Source organism: Pinus tabuliformis, chromosome 8, assembly GCF_031772625.1.
Source record: "Pinus tabuliformis cultivar Carrire ecotype Pingquan chromosome 8, CPIR1, whole genome shotgun sequence".
Classification (NCBI taxonomy): domain Eukaryota; kingdom Viridiplantae; phylum Streptophyta; class Pinopsida; order Pinales; family Pinaceae; genus Pinus; species Pinus tabuliformis.
Window position 1 is genome coordinate 1,789,843,269 of NC_142294.1, and position 19,205 is coordinate 1,789,862,473.

The 19,205-nt window shown below is 34.0% G+C and overlaps 2 pseudogenes; both read right to left on the reverse strand.

Moving 5' to 3' along the window:
- Nucleotides 1-609: 609 nt before the first annotated feature.
- Nucleotides 610-4,583, reverse strand: LOC149243373 (pectate lyase 1 pseudogene; annotated as a pseudogene).
- A 43-nt stretch (nucleotides 4,584-4,626) lies between these two features.
- On the reverse strand, nucleotides 4,627-6,656 carry LOC149243374 (pectate lyase 1 pseudogene; annotated as a pseudogene).
- Between the last annotated feature and the right edge of the window lie 12,549 nt (nucleotides 6,657-19,205).

Below are 19,205 nucleotides of genomic sequence, written 5' to 3' on the forward strand. Positions count from 1 at the left end.
TCAGTATTTAGCATTTATACAGAGAAGTTCACACCCACTACTCAGAAATTTCTGGACACTCCTAAATGCTAGATTCCAAGAATATTATCATAGGCTTTTTATGGACAAATCTAAAACAAGACTTATGTGTTTTTTCAATAACAGTTGTGTGTAATTTCGATATCATCACATTATTTGTGATTGTACTTTTCGAATAAATTAAATAATAAACCTAAATATTCATTCTAAATAGATTACTGATGCATTTCCGCCAAATTTTAAACTGATCCACTAAAATATACTAAACATGTATCTGCAGAAAGTGATTTTATTTTCTAATACAAAAATCCAATTTTTTTCCTAGAGGTAAAAAAAAATGCATGCATCTTTTAAAACATGGTGAATCTTTTAACTATTTGGACTAATCTGTTTGTTTGGATCAAATTTACATGCCATTAACTAATCAGTTGGCAATAACCTACTGTTCTTTTCCCTTTGAAAACACAAATCAATCAAAACACAAAAGCGTCCTAACCATTCCAACAACTAAGAGCGGGATGTTCCTCAACGCAGTCATTGCTCTCTGGTTTTAATGTATTTTCAAGCTGGGATAGTCTTAGTGCGATGAACTTACCTTGGTATCCTCTGCATGACACCTGGTCCAAAGTGGTTGTAGGTAACGGTTACCTTCATGTTTTTATCACCTGCATAGTCATCGATGTGGCCTAAAAGCATTACCTGCATGCGTTCATACAATGAAAGAATAATCACTATCGCTATAGAATATGTAGTATTGTAGATTTCTAGAATATAGAATTTAATGACAAATAAAAAAAATTAGTTGCTTAACTATTCCAACACAATCCCTAAATCTACAATCTGCATAAACTATTATTAAATTTTAAAATATTGCTAAAATCGGCCATCAGGCTTTAAGTAAACTTGCCTTGTCATGATAAGTGAAACGGTTGTTGGAAATATTAATAGCTGTTGAAGCAAGTGAAACATCAATGAGACCGTCTAAGCACCTGGAGAGGGTGTTGTGATCGATCCATATATCTTTAGAACCAGTGATAGATATAGCATCTGGATCCTGTTTTGTCATCCAGGTGACGGACTCCGTCACCTCAACGTTACCCGCGACGCTGGGTTTACAGTCATGGATGTTCAACCCATGAATAATAATGTTGTTCATGTTGTCAAGGCGGATGCAAGGCCCATTACTGATCTCAACATTGGCCCCTCTTCCATCAATAGTCGTGTGGCTTACAACAGAGAGGGGCATCTGAAGCTTTATGTTCATATCTTTAGCAAAAACAATCCACAGTGGATTCTTGCGGGTCACTCCATATCTCAAACTACCGGGCAACGGATTTGTGGGATTGTCATCAGGGGTGGTGACGGTGTAGATCTGCCCTCCTTTTCCTTCATTGGCGGCGCTTCCGAAGCCATAGAATCCAAAGATTTGGAACCAAATGTTATGGAAACAACTCACAAGAAGATAGAAAAGATAGATCAACAACTTGAAAATCAGCCTCTTCGAGGGGAAACCTCGTTTACATTACACAAATGAATAAAATTTGGACGCTACAAAAGACAAGATGTCCTTTCTATATATAGGCGTTTAAGGGGTCATAATATAATCAGAGCCGACATAACAATAATAATATAAATGCACAACAATAACAAAAGTGGGCTTCTATGGGGCACAATAATAACAATATGTGGACTACATGGGTACAACAATATAATAATGGGGGTTGCACTAATAACAATAAGGGGTTACACTAGTATTATAGGGACCTAATGCATTCAAACATCATGAGGAGAATCCATATTTATGAAATCTTATTCCTATATGAAATAAGTTTGTAAAAGAAAAGAAAAATGAAGAGAAATTGATTTAAATTATTTTGATTAATCTCATGGAAACTATATGCTCAAGATATAGGTGAAATGATCATCTATCCAAGAATGATAGATGATGGTTATGAAGTTGAAAATCCTAGGGACAAGGCCATTATGGTGATGTTGGAAACCTATGACATACATTGATCATCATGAAGTATGTTATGGAAAATGTGTTATGTTATTTAGAGAAAGAAAGGGAAATTCCTTCGTTATAAAACTATATAAGTCTCAAGGATCTTCCTTTGTGAGGAATGCTTGTCAAGTAATGGATTGCCCAAGGTATCGGGGAGGCAAAGTAGGAGGTGCTTGGACTTGGAAGGTGTGTGGCCTACTAGGGAAGGGGATAGTTGAGTGAATTGGTTTTTAACGATCCATTTACATACTCATTGGGATCATGAATTCATTGGGAATGTCCAAGAAAAGAATGAGTTTCATTTGTTTCGTGTGTAATCCTTGTAAAGCAACAAAAACTATTAAGTAATTTGATGGAATGCTAAGAGGTCTAGAGGTAAGTAGACAGTTAAAGCGTTAAGGCACTACGAAGAAGCAACTAAAGACATGGAAAATGTTACTGATATGAAAGTGGCATATCCGTTCTTATAAATTGAATGATTCTACATATAGTAGACCTCCAAGGACGATGTTCATTAAAGGGGGTCGAGTGGTTTGTGACACCCTTTTCATTACCCAATTTTTTGTAATGTAATTAAGAACATATAATGCTATGGTGCTAGCATTGGTGCTATGATGTCAAACTTTGTTGTATGATGTAATGCTTATTTTGGTTAATAAAAATTCTAGAATTGAACTAGGGGAAAACATTACTAGGGAGGAAAAAGTGCAAGGAGGTGTGGGAGAAATCCTATCATTCCTTAGATATATATTATTTTTCCTTGATGTAATGGTTGGTATTCCAAGGAAGATTTTAAAAAAATACTAGGAAGATGAAGGGTTATGGTGTGATTATAAAAAATAAGGAGAAATAATCAAGGAGTTTATGAGCAGTTGGTTTTTGGATTCTCATTAGCTTTTCTCTGATACTCTCCCACTTAGAAATTCTCCCACTTAGAAATTTGAATTGACAAGAGAATTTATGGTAGAACCATAAAGGTTCAGACATTGTGACTAATAAGATTTGTGATTGATAGACCATGTGACACAGACTAATTTTTCCCTAAGTGTGTGGCCTTCACAATTTTTTTTAAATATGGCCTAAAAAATGTGATAAATCCCTAATTTTAGTTGTTCACTTATGGAATTAAGATCTGGCACGAGGGTGACTAGCTATGAGAGACTTGGCTGTGAGAGCCTATGGTGGGATGGACTATGGCTCACCCTAGTTCATTTTTCTAGTATTTTTTTTGCTACAATAGATAAAATATTTATTTATATCTTAATGATACTTTAGGAATATTTATTTCAAAAGATTTTAATTTTTTTTTGAAAATTTGAAATTATTTCAATTATATAAATAATCTACCACTTGGCTGGTTAGGTAATATAGAAGATTGCACAATCACAGTTGAATTTTTTGCATGGAAAAACATTTTTTTCATATATATATATATATATATATATATATATATATATATATATATATATATATATATATATATATCCCTAACATCATTAACCATTTTTAAAACAATTTAGGGTGAAATATTGGGTTTTAATTTTAGGTGTATTAATTATATTTAATGTTATGTTTAGGGTTAGAAAATATTTAACAATAATATTTTTAGCTATAATAATTATAATATAAGATTTAAGGTTTTGAGATTAGATTTTACTTTTAAATATTGAATTTTGGTATTAGCTTTAATATTTTTAATATTAAATTTAGGTATGATAGAAATGTAATAATATTATTTTAGGTTTATAATAATATTAGGTCATTTTTGTATGGGTTAATAAGATTATTATTGATTATGATAAATAGTATTTTGACAATTTATTATTGTTAATATTAAGAGTTATATAACATTAACTAAAGTTATAGCACAAATATTAATTATTAGTCATTTCTTTATAAAACAAAATTGATAAAAGTAATATTATTGTTAATAATATTATCAATAGTAATTCTAATATGGTTACATTAATAGTTTATTACATTGATTATCGCATAAATATATTATTAATATAACAACAATATTTTATATGACAATTTTTCATCATCACTAACAAAATAAACTCTTACAATTTATTAAACTTTTATATTATTATTATGCCTAATTTTCTAATATTTATTTAGATTTAGCATAACATTAATAATTTATAAATTTAACTTTAAAACATAAAACTATTAACGACCATCTTTTACCTATCCAATAACAACTACAATGTTACCAAGAACATATATATAACTTGGAAGAATAACGAGATATCATAACAATTTCCCCTATCATAAAAAAAAAATATATATATAAATAAAATTGTTATTTCATAAATTAGAAAATAGTAAACAAATAAAATAAAAATAAAATTGTTATTTCATAAATTAGAAAATAGTAAACAAGTAATATGTAAAATAAAGATTGGTAAACTAGCAATATGTAAAATAAAGATTGGTGAACGAACCATATATAAAATAAAATAAAGATTGGAAACAAAAATCAAGGTGTGTCCATACAATAATATTTAGTACCCTCCAACACAAGCACCAAAATTGTTAGGCCAATTATATACACCATTGTTAACAAAAATCAAGGTGCGACCCAATAATATTTATAGCCCTCAAACACAAGGCCTGGAGGCAATACAGGCGAGAGCTCCTGCATCTCGAGTGATCTCTGGTACTAAGCTCGCACTACTAACTGTAAATCCTTGGCTTCCCGCGTACATTGGAAAAGTGTTTCCCTTACCAGATCGAACAAAATATGCTCCATTGACAAGCATATCACCCACTGACTCCCACAACCATCCACCCAGACAAGAAGAAGCAGCGTTAAGAGCTTCACGCCGTGTCACCTGCTTCAGATTCTGGTCGTTTGGGGCCACGAATCGGTTTCCTTCACTTCTGATGGTGGGATGCATGCTTCCTCCAATTGCATATATTCCCCACCCTTCATAGTTGTTATTGGCGACGTGCACGTATCCATATCTACACCTGCACGATTATTGACTGATATGTTAACGAGAGAATTGCGTGCATTGACTGAGCGATATCAAATAACTTCTCAAAATTTAATTGCTTTCCAAAAATTGTTTTCTTGGTAAGTTTTCGAAGACTTGAGGTTGGTTATCAATGGGATTGCTTGGTTATTAAAAATGTTCTTTTAATATGTTCACTATTTAGCATTTATACAGAGAACTTCACACCCACTACTCGGAAATTTCTGGACACTCCATGAATATTATCATAGACTTTTATGGACAAATCTAAAACAAGACTTAAGTGTTTTTTCAATAACACTTGCTTGTAATTTCGATATCATCACATTATTTGTGATTGTACTTTTCGAATAAATTAAATAATAAACCTAAATATTCATTCTAAATAGATTTCTGATGGGTCTCCGCCAAATTTTAAACTCATCCACTAAAATATACTAAACATGTATCTGCAAAAAGCGATTTTATTTTCTAATACTAAAATCCAAGTTTTTTCCTGGAGTTAAAAAAAATGCATGCATCTTTTAAAACATGGTGAATCTTTTAACTATTTGGACTAATCTGTTTTTTTGGATCAAATTTACATGCCATTAACTAACAGTTGGCAATAACCTACTGTTCTTTGCCCTTTGAAAACACAAATCAATCAAAACACAAAACCGTCCTAACCATTCCAACAACTAAGAAGGGGATGTTCCCCAACGCAGTCGCTGCTCTCTGGTTTTAATGTATTTTCAAGCTGGGATAGTCTTAGTGCGATGAACTTACCTTGGCATCCTCTGCATGACACCTGGTCCAAAGTGGTTGTAGGTAACGGTTACCTTCATGTGTTTTATCACCTGCATAGTCATCGCTGTGGCCTAAAAGCATTACCTGCATGCGTTCATACAATGAAAGAATAATCACTATCGCTATAGATTATGTAGTATTCTAGATTTCTAGAATATAGAATTTGGCTTTAAGTAAACTTGCCTTGTCATGATAAGTGAAACGGTTGTTGGAAATAGTAATAGCTGTGGAAGCAAGCGAAACGTCAATGAGACCGTCTAAGCACCTGGAGAGGGTGTTGTGATCGATCCATATATCGTTAGAACCAGTGATAGATATAGCATCTGGATCCTGTTTCGTCATCCAGGTGACGGACTCCGTCACCTCAACGTTACCCGCGACGCTGGGTTTACAGTCATGGATGTTCAACCCATGAATAATAACGTTGTTCACGTTGTCAAGGCGGATGCAAGGCCCATTACTGATCTCAACATTGGCCCCTCTTCCATCAATAGTCCATCAATAGTCTTGTGGCTTGCAACAGAGAGGGGCATCTGAAGCTTTATGTTCATATCTTTAGCAAAAACAATCCACAGTGGATTCTTGCGGGTCACTCCGTATCTCAAACTACCGGGCAACGGATTTGTGGGATTGTCATCAGGGGTGGTGACGGTGTAGATCTGCCCTCCTTTTCCTCCATTGGCGGCGCTTCCGAAGCCCACAGCACAATCTGCCAACTTCATTCGATTCTGCGCCCAATTTGCATCTCTTCTCCAGCAGTTGTCAATGGCGTTGGACCTGCTGCTTGCAGAAAAAGACAGGGAGGCTTGCAACAACACCGAAATCAGACCTAATAACATCCATGCTGCTCCAGCTATGGCCATATCAGGAGTTAAATTCCTAGGATGCATGGATGTGCCTAGTATTGGCAATACGGCGAAATATTTGATGATAGATGGAACTTTATGCAATCAGATTGCATGTGAGTTTATGCAAAACTTGCTTTGCTTGCCGTTGTATCTGAAACTTAACTTATATAGTTGCCATCCCATGTTTGGAACTTTATGCAATCAGATTGCATGTGAGTTTATGCAAAACTTGCTTTGCTTGCCGTTGTATCTGAAACTTAACTTATATAGTTGCCATCCCATGTCATAACATGGCCACCCGATGTCAGTATCTGTTATTCGTCTCGTCATGGTCATTAATGCCTTAACTAAATGTTAATTATTTTACATTTTATGCTACAACTTTTACCTCCTATAGTGGCTATCTCGTGAGAGTAATTAATGCCCTAACCAGATGTTAATCATTTTACGCTTTATATGACAATTTCTATTTCTTATACCTCGTCATGGTAATTAATGCCCTAACTAAATGTTAATCATTTTACACTTCATAGGACATTTTTTACTTTTTATATCTAGTCATGGTAATTAATGCCCTAACTAAATGTTAATCATTTTACACTTCATATGACAATTTTTACCTCCTATAGTGGCCATCTCGTAGTGGTAATTAATTCCCTCACTAAATGTTAATCATTTTACACTTCATATGATAACTTTCACCTCCCAATTCTTTCTATATCTTGTCATGGTAATTAATGCACCAACTATAAATGTTAATCATTTTACACTTCATATGACAACTTTTACCTCCTATAGTGGCCATATTGTAGTGGTAATTAATTCCCTAACTAAATGTTAATCATTTTACACTTCATATGATAACTTTTACCTCCCATAGTGGTCATCTCGTGTCCTAACATGGTCCATCATCTTAGTATTTTATATATGGTAGTCATGGTAATTAATGCTCTAAATAAATGTTAATTTTTTTTCATTTCACATAATAATTTTTTAAAGTGCCACTTTTTGGAGTAACTCCGAGATTTCTAGCTAGGATTCTGTGAAATATTTTGTGGTGAAATCTTGATTTGTGTTGTTTAAACTTGTTTTTTTACTACATGTATAGATCCAACAATTTAAAAAATATTTGGGGCACTTTGATTTTACAGAGTTCACTAGTTAAACTTTTACTTTCAATGAATCTTCTCTTAGATTAAAATAAACTAGAAAATTGTTCAAAAAATGGCACAATAAAACAACTCAAAGAAGTAAATACTCCTCGTAATTAAATATTAATTATTTTGTGTTAGCATGTAGTTAAGGGTTGTTCAATTAGCATATGAATATTAATAGATGGGATGATGCTAGGGACAATGGAACTTTCTTAACATTAATCTTTTTCCACTTCATATCACAATTTTTTTTGGGTTTTCGTAATTAAATATTAAGCATTTTTTATTAGTATCTGTAAGTATAAGGGTTGTTTAGTTATAATATGAATATTAATCCATGGGATAGGCTGGGACAATGAATTTTTTTAATATTAATCATTTTCCACTTCATATGACCAATATGTTTTTGGGGAACTCCTAGTAATTAAATATTAGTCATGTTTGGTTATTCCTCCTTATCAAATATTCCTATTTGTTTGTTATTGTGCTGAGAGTGGTTTAGTTAGGATTTGAATATTAATCAACCAGATGATGTTGGTATAATGTAAGTTTTTTTTAATAATTGGTCTTCCACTTCTAATTTATAAGATTTATTTTATATAGGTGTAGTTTAACTTATAAAAAAAAAGTCATTTTTCATGACAATTTTTCTAATTAATTGTAACCAAAATTTGTGAGAGGTTTATCAGAGATTTTTAAAAACTCTAATTTAAGTAATTTAATCTATAGATTTTGAGTTCCACCCACGGGTTTTAATCACATTATTAAGATTGACTTTGATTTTAATCACATTAAGATTTGGCCACACTAGATAATTCTGAATGTTGACCAAATCTTCATAATGTGATTAATGCTAAAGACAATCTCATTAAAATATAATGTTTAATAATGGTGTATTCTAACTTATAGAAAATTTCATTAACATATAATATTTAATAATCGTGTAGTCCAGCTTATAGAAAATATCATTAACATATAATATTTAGTCATGGTGTATTTTAGCTTATAGACGAAACAACCCTTTTCACGGAATTCACCAAAATTTAGCAATACAATTTTAAGATATTTCTTTTCAATTTAAAATACATTTTTGAATGTGTAAATGGATTCAACATTGTGAAAATTCCTCGGGCACTAGAATTATGGAGAATAAAAAATTTATGTTCAAGTTTTTGAAAATCCCTATAGATTTTGATTAAACAATTTAAACTCAAGTTTTTAAAAATCTCTGTAAGAGTTTTAAAAGTATTAACAAAATCTCTGTGAGATTTTGATTAAACAACTTAAACTCAAGTTTTTAAAAACCTCTGTAAGATTTTCATCAAAATTAACAAGAAAATATATCATGAAACAACACATTTCGTCTATAAGTTAGAATATACCCTTCACAATTACATTATTTTTTAATAATAATTGATCAATTATATTAAATAGGGGTAACCTAACATATAGACAATACAATTTGAAGCAATAATGTGATTTTTTGTTGTTTAAAATATATTTTTGGATACATAAATGGAATCGGCACCAAGAAAAACCCATGAAGTACTCAAATTAACAAACAATAATTAATATTTAATTACTAGGAGTTTCCCCCACCCAAAAAAAAGGAGTTGCTTCATACTAGTGGCTAGAATGTTTCCCACAAGATTTCACATAGTGACTTCTTGTGTTTATTTACATATTATTCCACCTTCAATCAAGTATTTTCGTAAATTTTAGAACAAAGTTATTAATAATAAATCCCAAAGGGTTTTGACAAAGGAAATAATCCTTAAGTGAGTAAAAACTAGTAGAATCCTTGTGATACATCATTGAATTATTATAATATGATTTGCTCATGACACTCATATTTTTTATTTTTTTTTCGATGTGGTTCACGGGGCACCGGAGGTGGGCCGCTACGTCCACGTAGACAGGCACGGCCATCAGGCCTACCCCCGAGGGCGTCGAGGAGATTTGAACCCGTGACCTCTCAAACCGGGAGAGTACTATCAACGGGAACTCGACCATTTGAGCTATCCCTCGGGGGCCTCATGACACTCATATTATTAGTCATGATGGTACATATAGTTGGCACACTAAGTGCATGCATGCTTGTATGAGACAAAAATTTCCATTATTGAATTTCATGAGAAGAAATAGCTTCTAATAATTTTGATGAATTATTGAGTAGTGGTATAATTGGAATGAACCCTTCATCATGCAAAGCAATGTGGAAGCATTTGAGGAACAGTAATTCCTACCAATAAATTACAAGATATGGTAGGATTCATTTCTTCTTCCTCCGGGGTTGGTTCGTCATGTATAGCATCTTGTTTTGACGTTTCTTGATCCTTTTCTTCCTCCTCCTCACAATCAATGTAAAATAATTTCTTCTGAGCACACTTATGACCTTTAGTGTATTTGCTATCACAACTGTAACAAAGCTCACTTTCTCCTTTTTCTTCCAAATTTTTTTGTGGAGCAACACCAATTCCATCTTTATAATTGTGAGTGGTATTCTTGTTGCCATAATTTATTTTTCTTTCCGGCCTGAATGCCTTCTCCAATGAATCAAGTTCCTAAAGACGAACCTCATTTTGAATGTTATCCTTTCAATTCCCTATGAAGACATCAATCCTCTCATTCTCTGGAATATCATTTACCCTTATATTCAATTTTTGGAATTCCACAATGTGCTCTTCCATTGAACCCTTTAGTTTGAGATTTATCAATTGGCTAAAGAAGGTGTTGCTATTTGTATCCTTATAATGTGTTATCATTTTCTCTATGAAAATTGACCAAGTGACAAGTGGTTTACGAGAAAAAAGCACTTTATACCATAAAAAATTATTTGTTTCTCAATATAAAGATACAATATGTGCCTTTTGTAATAGTTTCACATCATTAGATCAAAATATTTCTCCATCTATAGTATCCATGTTATGGGATCCTTTCCATCAAACATCCTCGTATTGATCTTTGGAATACGGTGGGTCTTCAATCCAATATTAGATTCTATAAGCCTTTAAGCCTTCCATGTCGTTCTTCAAATATTCCATGCATTTCTTCAAATATTCTTTCATACCATCGAAATTAGCTTCCATGGCACATATAAAACTATTATGTTAGCTTCGATCACATTCTTCAAATCATCCATCCCATTTTGCTTACTTGGTGTAACACCCCTCCCTTGTGTACTAAATTCTCATGTGTACTAAATTATTGTAAACCTAAGCTAAGTTAAAGCTAGGTGTGATACCCGCCCTTGTGTGTTAAACATTTGTAAACGTACCCTGGGTTAAAGCTATGTGTGATACCCTCGTTTGTGGGATAAACTATTATAAACCTAATCTGAGGAAAGCCAGGTGATATGTAATATTGAAAGAAAATGTGTTATTAAATAAGTTAATAAAATAAATCACTTGGGGGTGGAGCACCAAGAGAGAGGAGATTCTTGCCAAATACCATGAGGAATTCGATAGAGTTGAATCTTTAATGATAAAGCTTCTAGATGTGATTCTAGATAAGCTTGGATGGATCCGATATCCATCGGATGGATGGGAGATAAAGATCCATCAAAAATAAAAGATTTGCGGGAGATAAAGGCATGCTTTTATGTGGAAAAGCATCATGGGAGATAAAGACAAGCTTTTTCGAAAAATACCTAGGAAAATTGAAAAGTCCATAAAAGTGAGACATTGCTAATGGTAACTAAATCATGAAAGAGGGTATTAAATACCCAATGCATTGATCAATTCAAGACAGTTAATCCTTGGCAAGATCTTCGACTCAGGGGGGAATCAGAGGTGATTCATGGTTGGGTGGTGGTGTTCCTCCCTCCAAGGTGATCTAGGTATGACTAATGTTTGAAATAGCCGCAAAGTTATGAGTAAATATTTGCAGATTTCTACGTGGTTTTGCTTAAGTAAAAGCGCATATACATGTTGGTTCGCCTCATCAGAGAAGCGTATACAGTATGAAGTATGATATTTGAAATTGCAGTTTGATCTAGCTATTGTTGCAAAGTTCTCTATTCTACTCTGTGTTCTGGTGACTATGTTTTGTTAATAGGGTTTCAGTGATTGAGTGTTGGGTGATTCAGAGATTGATGATGTAGGTGTAGTTGATGGTTGGATTGCAATGGTGATTGATTTTGTGCTTTAATAATGTTGATGGGCCCAGTATGAAATTTAGATGAAACGTGGCCTTTAGATTATGGTGTTGTGCTTCAGGAGTATCCAGTATGAAAATTTATGAAACATGGTCTCTGGAGGAAGAGAGAAGGTCGTAGACTTCAGTAGGTGGGCACCTACGTACTTGTAAACATATCAGTCAATACAAGAGCTAGGGGGTTGGAGCTCCCTTCCAGTAGTAGCTGGAAAATGCCTGAAGGTTGGAGCCTTTAGTAGGTCGGCGCCTACGTATTAGTAAACATATCAGCTAGTACAAGAGCTAGGGGGTTGTAGCTCCCTTCCAGTAGTAGTTTGAGAATGAGAGAAGGTTGTAGCCTTCTACAGGATGGTGCTTGTGTACTGGCATGGGTCTACACCAGTACAAGATTGTAAACAGGTTTCTCTTATATTAAAGGAAGATAAAAGTAGGTGGTTTCTTTCCTGCATTAGGTTTCCACCTTATATTATGTTGTTCATGTGTGTTTCTTATGTGTGATGATCTACTCTACTCTTATTGTACCTGGTTACTATTTATATGGTTAATGAAGTTCTGAAGGACTGATTAAAGATCAACATATGATGAATTAATTGAATCATAAGTTTGTTGGATATACACTAGTTGCATTAAACATAGTTGTGTGTACACGCGAGTTCCCTTAACTGAAGTAGCATATATGAATATGATTATGGAAATGAAATAGTTATTGATTTGCTAATACTGATTCAGCCCCACCTCTCGGTACTATTTCCAACAATTGGTGTCAGAGCAGGTCCTTTGGTAGAAGCTTGATCTCTTCAAGGAGATCCATAGAACAATGGGAAAGAAAGCGCGTCAGAAGAAGAAGACACCTCAAAGGAAGAGTGACAACCTGCCGTTAGGTGAAAGAAAGAATTCAAATTCTGAATCACCTAAGATTAAAGATGAAGAAACAAGTGAAGCATCAGATAATATCATAGATCAACAAGATCTATTTAAAAAAAGGGAGAGTACCCTCAAAGAAGAAGTTACCAGATTAAAATCTCAGCTAGAATGTGCCTTCATAGTACATCAAATGTTGCAGGAGCAAAGTGAAGAACAAGAAAATGAGATTCTCAAACTAAGGCAACAAGTGGAAGAAGGAAGAAAGTCTGAAGAAATCTTAAAGAAGCAATATCTGGAAAAGGAAGAAAAACATCACGTTGAGGTAAATATCTTGAAAGCTAAATTAGAAGAAAAAGATAAACTATTATGATTTCAAGACAATACTAAGATTTTGTATGATATTCTTAGTAGTCAAAGGTCGCCTGCTATCAAAACTGGTCATGGCTTTTATGAATCTGTTGAAGGTGAATCTAGCTCACAATGTGTGGCAAGGGACTCTAATGCAAAATTTGAAATTCTCACCAAGGAGATGAGAGGTGAGGCCCATCAACAACCAAAGAAAGAACGTCATCAAAGAAAATCCCTTTATCCTAACTATGGAAGTGATAGACTATTATGTCCTTCGATGAATAATGTTGCATGTTTTATATTTCATAATTTTGGGCATGTTGCAGCGAGATGTAGAAGTAGAATGGTTCAAGACCATCGCACATAAAGAGCATCACATTCCAGGTAATTTAAGGGGTATTGTTTTGCTTGCAATATGTTTGGTCACAAAGCCATTAACTGCCATAGAAGGAATATGAAATATATGAGACGTTATGCATGTAACAAGCTTGGACATATAGCAAAGGAATACAGGAGAAGATTTTGGGCACCATACGAAAAGTAGAAAACATCATCACAGTTGAAGATATGGAAGAAAAAGGAAATACAATCAGAAAGATGTGGCATAACAGAGTATAGAGACATGGCAGACTTAGAGGGAGATGAAGTGTGGAACCTCAGTGTTCTAAATCTCATACACAAGTTTAATGAAGACAAGTCGCGTGTGTACGTGAGTTCGAAGCTGCACATTCGCGTATATGTTGGTTTGAGGAAAAAAAGTGGGACAGACTCAGGAAAAAGGGTTTGATATGGTTCAGTTAATTATTTTATTTGTTTGATTATGGTTACAATCTACTAATGATGTGTGGAAATGTGTCGGTACTCATAAGATGTTGTTTAGAAGTGCTTTTCATCCTAACTTGATGACGATGATGCCTTGATACTTCTTGCTGATATATGCATGATCATATTTGACATGAATAAATGGCACAGGTTCAGGAGGAGCATATGAATCGAATAATGCAATGTTGGCATTATGGTTATAAGTCTTTGGTGATAATGCTTATGTGGCTAAATTATACATCTTTCAACTTATTGTTGGTTGGTCAAGAGAATGGTATTGCAGATTACAGGTTGCTAATGTTGATGAGAGATGCTTATGGTGCAGACCATATGGTGTATTATAGTAGCTAATGACTATCATGGTCTTGTTTAGGTCTTTGGTCTTTGTTAAAAATGTCATGTATTTCTTTTGAAGACCCATGAGTCATATGATGTAATTTTTAAACCCACTTTTCATGGGAAGGATCATGTAATAATGTCTATCTTAGTCATGTATAAACATTTGGTATATCCCCACTTGGTTGGGTGGATGAGTCAAAATGGTGTATCCCCACTTGGTTGGGAGATTGATATATGTATAAGTGATTGGCGATAGGAAGGTCATACTCACTTAGTTGACTTGTAGAGTCACATTATTCTTTTGAAAAATATGTTTGCAAACTCTGCTTGTGCTTGGGAGGAGCATGGACGGATTGGTACATCTCAGCACGTAAAAAGGAAGAGCTCAATTGGAGATTTCAGCATGTACTCAGGGGGAATATGGAAAAGAGCTAGGGGGTTGTAGCTCCCTTCGAGTAGTAGCTGGAGAAAGAGAGAACACTATAGCCTTCTACAGGTGGCTGCCTGCATACAGGTATGAGTCTACACCAATACGATATTGTAAACAAGTTTTTCTTATATTAAAGTAAGACAAAAGCAAGTGGTTTTTGTCCCGCATCGGGTTTTCACCTTATATCATGGTGCTCATGTGTGTTTCTTATGTGTGATGATTTGTTCTGCTTTTACTACACTTGGTTACTATTTATATGGTTAATGAATATCTGATGCACTGATTAAAGATCAACATATGATGAATTAACTGAATCATAAGTTTGTTGGTATACGCTAGTTGCATTAAACAAAATTATGTGTACATGTGGGCTACCTTAACTGAAGTAGCACATATGAATCTGATTACAAGGACTAAGATGGTCCAAAAGGCATATCGATCATGATCGAATTTGTGAGCTTACTTGGGTCATGAGAATTTAACTGGAATAATAAAATAACCAATGATGGATGATCATAGACATTATTAGTTCCTATTTTTCCAATTCGTCTTCCATCACGGGAAAAAATAAGTGATATATACTTCCTCCAGTTATTGTTCGAGCCGGATGATAAAAATTGGCATGTCCGGTTCTTTCGGGGGATAGATCCATAAAGATCTACTTATCCCAATAACAAAGAAACCTGACCTAAATGATCCTGTATTAAGGGCTAAATTAGCTAAAGGTATGGGACATAATTATTATGGTTATTTAGTATGTATATTCTTTTAATATGTTCAGTATTTAGCATTTATACAGAGAATTTCACTCCCACTACTCGGAAACTTCTGGACACTCCTAAATGCTAGATTCCAAGAATATTATCATAGGCTTTTTATGGACAAATCTAAAACAAGACTTATGCGTTTTTTCAATAACAGTTGTGTGTAATTTCGATATCATCACATTATTTGTGATTGTACTTTTCGAATAATTAAATAATAAACCTAAATATTCATTCTAAATATATTACTTATGCATTTCCGCCAAATTTTAAACTGATCCACTAAAATATACTAAACATGTATCTGCAGAAAGTGATTTTATTTTCTAGTACTAAAATCCAGATTTTTTCCTAGAGGTAAAAAAAAAATGCATGCATCTTTTAAAACATGGTGAATCTTTTAACTATTTGGACTAATCTATTTGTTTGGATCAAATTTACATGCCATTAACTAATCAGTTGGCAATAACCTACTGTTCTTTGCCCTTTGAAAACACAAATCAATCAAAACACAAAAGCGTCCTAACCATTCCAACAACTAAGAGGGGGATGTTCCTCAACGCAGTCGTTGCTCTCTGGTTTTAATGTATTTTCAAGCTGGGATAGTATTAGTGCGATGAACTTACCTTGGCATCCTCTGCATGACACCTGGTCAAAAGTGGTTGTAGGTAACGGTTACCTTCATGTTTTTATCACCTGCATAGTCATCGCTGTGGCCTAAAAGCATTACCTGCATGCGTTCATAGAATGAAAGAATAATCACTATCGCTATAGAATATGTAGTATTGTAGATTTCTAGAATATAGAATTTGATGACAAATAAAAAAAATTAGTTGGTTAACTATTCCAACACAATCCCTAAATCTACAATCTGCATAAACTATTATTAAATTTTAAAATATTGCTAAAAGCGGCTATCAGGCTTTAAGTAAACTTGCCTTGTCATGATAAGTGAAACGGTTGTTGGAAATAGTAATAGCTGTCGAAGCAAGTGAAACGTCAATGAGACCGTCTAAGCACCTGGAGAGGGTGTTGTGATCGATCCATATATCTTTAGAACCAGTGATAGATATAGCATCTGGATCCTATTTTGTCATCCAGGTGACGGTCTCCGTCACCTCAACGTTACCCGCGACGCTGGGTTTACAGTCATGGATGTTCAAGCCATGAATAATAATGTTGTTCACGTTGTCAAGGCAGATGCAAGGCACAATAATAACAATATGTGGACTACATGGGTACAACAATATAATAATGGGCATTGCACTAATAACAATAAGGGGTTACACTAGTAGTATAGGGACCTAATGCATTCAAACATCATGAGGAGAATCCATATTTATGAAATCTTATTCCTATATGAAATAAGTTTGTAAAAGAAAAGAAACATGAAGAGAAATTGATTTAAATTATTTTGATTAATCTCATGGAAACTATATGCTCAAGATATAGGTGAAATGATCATCTATCCAAGAATGATAGATGATGGTTATGAAGTTGAAAATCCTAGGGACAAGGCCATTATGGTGATGTTGGAAACCTATGACATACATTGATCATCATGAAGTATGTTATGGAAAATGTGTTATGTTATTTAGAGAAAGAAAGGGAAATTCCTTCGTTATAAAACTATATAAGTCTCAAGGATCTTCCTTTGTGAGGAATGCTTGTCAAGTAATGGATTGCCCAAGGTATCAGGGAGGCAAAGTAGGAGGTGCTTGGACTTGGAAGGTGTGTGGCCTACTAGGGAAGCGGATAGTTGAGTGAATTGGTTTTTAACGATCCATTTACATACTCATTGGGATCATGAATTCATTGGGAATGTCCAAGAAAAGAATGAGTTTCATTTGTTTCATGTGTAATCCTTGTAAAGCAACAAAAACTATTAAGTAATTTGGTGGAATGCTAAGAGGTCTAGAGGTAAGTAGACAGTTAAAGCTTTAAGGCACTATCGAAGAAGCAACTAAAGACATGGAAAATGTTACTGATATGAAAGTGGCATATCCGTACTTCTAAATTGAATGGTTCTACATATAGTAGACCTCCAAGGACGATGTTCCTTAAAGGGGGTCGAGGGGTTTGTGACACCCTTTTCATTACCCAATTTTTTGTAATGTAATTAAGAACATATAATGCTATGGTGCTAGCATTGGTGCTATGATGTCAAACTTTGTTGTATGATGTAATGCTTATTTTGGTTAATAAAAATTCTAGAATTGAACTAGGGGAAAACATTACGAGGGAGGAAAAAGTGCAAGGAGGTGTGGGAGAAATCCTATCATTCCTTAGATATATATTATTTTTCCTTGATGTAATGATTGGTATTCCAAGGAAGATTTTATAAAAATACTAGGAAGATGAAGGGTTATGGTGTGATTATAAAAAATAAGGAGAAACGATCAAGGAGTTTATGAGCAGTTGGTTTTTGGATTCTCATTAGCTTTTCTCCGATACTCTCCCACTTAGAAATTCTCCCACTTAGAAATTTGAATTGACAAGAGAATTTATGGTAGAACCATAAAGGTTCAGACATTGTGACTAATAAGATTTGTGATTGATAGACCATGTGACAGAGACTAAGTTTTCCCTAAGTGTGTGGCCTTCATAATTTTTTTAAAATATGGCCTAAAAGATGCGATAAATCCCTAATTTTAGTTGTTCACTTATGGAATTAAGATCTGGCACGAGGGTGACTAGCTATGAGAGGCTAGGCTGTGAGAGCCTATGGTGGGATGGACTATGGCTCACCCTAGTTCATTTTTCTAGTATTTTTTTTTGCTGCAATAAATAAAATATTTATTTCTATCTTAATGATACTTTAGGAATATTTATTTCAAAAGATTTTAATTTTTTTTTGAAAATTTGAAATTATTTCAATTATATATCTATATATATATATATATATATATATATATATATATATATATATATATATATATATATATATATATATATCCCTAACATCATTAACCATTTTTAAAACAATTTAGGGTGAAATATTGGGTTTTAATTTTAGGTGTATTAATTATATTTAATGTTACGTTTAGGGTTAGAAAATATTTAACAATAATATTTTTATCTATAATAATTATAATATAAGATTTAAGGTTTTGATATTAGATTTTACTTTTAAATATTGAATTTTGGTATTAGCTTTAATATTTTTAATATTAAATTTAGGTATTGTTAGGACCTCCGGTTGCGGGTGCGACAGGCGCCGGGCGGGCGATCGTGCATGGGCGCGGGCAGACGCGCGGGCGCACGACGGGCGCGTGCCGAACGAGCTTGCGACGATAATGCGACAAAACTTACGACAAGAATGCGATGATAGTGTGACGAAAGGCGAACACATGCAAAAACGACTAAGTATGAAAACGACATTTATATGCGTTGGAGGTATAACTTAAGCAGCCACAAGATGACTTAAGAAGATGCGTTGTGGGCATAAGTTATGAACATATGGGGGTCGGCCATGATGCTACACACCCCTTCACAAACCTACGTGAGGATGGGTATAAATACATGGACGTGTAGCTCATTTTGACAACGCACTTCGCTTGAAGACTCTCGCATAAAGACAAGGGTAAAAAGGTGCGAAGTCTTAGAATAATATGTGCACTTCTCATGCGCATAAGGATTAAGGACTTTGTAAAGTTTGTCTTATGTGAACAGTGGACAAGGGTGCATG